Raw genomic sequence first — 1,419 nt, 5'->3', positions numbered from 1 at the left:
CGCTATTCTCTCTTCTAAATTTATTTTAAAAAATATCTTTATTAGAATTATAATACAATTAGCATTTAATGAATAATGTATAATTATACTGATTTAAAAAATATCTTAATTATAATTATATAAAAGTTAAACATAAATTTATAATTCTAATTGCTATAAATATGATACTAATGTTCGTAGTGGTAAATTGATATTGCAATAATTAATTTCTATAATTATTTTTGTACTATTAAAGGCTATATATAGTGTTTCTTTGTGGTTAGTGAGTCTAAATCTAAGAATCAAAGCATTTTTTTTCTAATCTGTTATTCTTTTTTGATTGGACAATTGTTTCTAAGGAGCATTGTAGGTCAAGTTCAAGTCACATCCCCTCTACGTTTTCTACGTTTGTCCAAAAATATTCGAAGTGAAGCATATAATGAGATCGAATTTTCTCAATTTAAGTTCAATTTTAAAAAATTCGTACCAAATTTGAAGATGCAATTCAAAGATTGGTACTATATTTAAATTTTTTTCTCTTAAGCTTTTTGTATTAAGAATAATTTTATAACATATTGTATTTTTTTCAGAAACTACCGGTCTTTTGGTGCATTAATGCAATGCCATTAAAGATAATAAAAGTAAATTTAATTTGACAATTTTAACAAGAAGATAGTCTGAATTTGTACCGATTCTAAGTATTCAATCTTATGATGTTATTTCGGTTGGTTGTTACGAAAATGGCTCTAATCTATATGTATCTAAGGATTAGAATAGATTAAATATTATTTAAATAATTTAGTTCTAATATTGGTAGTTGATTAAATTAGTGTTAGAAAAATTTAAATTGTGGTCTCAATTTATATATTATGATTATTCTTTATGGATATGTTATTTTTAAACTTTTTAATATGATTTTTTTTAAGTTTGTTTTCTTTTTTTATATATGTATCACCTTTTTTTTTATATTTCAGATTAGTAATGCAATTATTAAGAGAAATGTAATTCATCAATAAATTAGAATGATTAAAAGTTTAATTAAGATTAACTAACATCTGTTTTGACCACAAGATTGATTAATTAAGATTAAGGCGTGAAAAAGGAAAAAGAGTCACAATACGTGGTTTTGCTTTCTTACTAATATATAAAAATACGTGAAAGAAAAAAATTAAAATATCACCATTTAAAAAAAATTTGTTAATCATACATATGAAAAGAAATTGGGGAATATGCATGGATATAAAAAATAAAAAATTATTACTCGATTGTAGAATAAAAAAATAATCATATATATATAAAAAATAATTAGCATATGTGACTTAAATTTATATATATATATATATATATATATATAAACAAATATTTAGAATTATTTAACAAAATTAATATATATGTATAGATAAATAAAGAAATTATTATAATTTATAAAAAGTACATATA

The sequence above is a fragment of the Arachis ipaensis genome, chromosome B03, assembly GCF_000816755.2.
Source record: "Arachis ipaensis cultivar K30076 chromosome B03, Araip1.1, whole genome shotgun sequence".
NCBI classification, from domain to species: domain Eukaryota; kingdom Viridiplantae; phylum Streptophyta; class Magnoliopsida; order Fabales; family Fabaceae; genus Arachis; species Arachis ipaensis.
The sequence above is the reverse complement of the archived record's forward strand: the minus strand, read 5'-3'. Positions refer to the sequence as shown.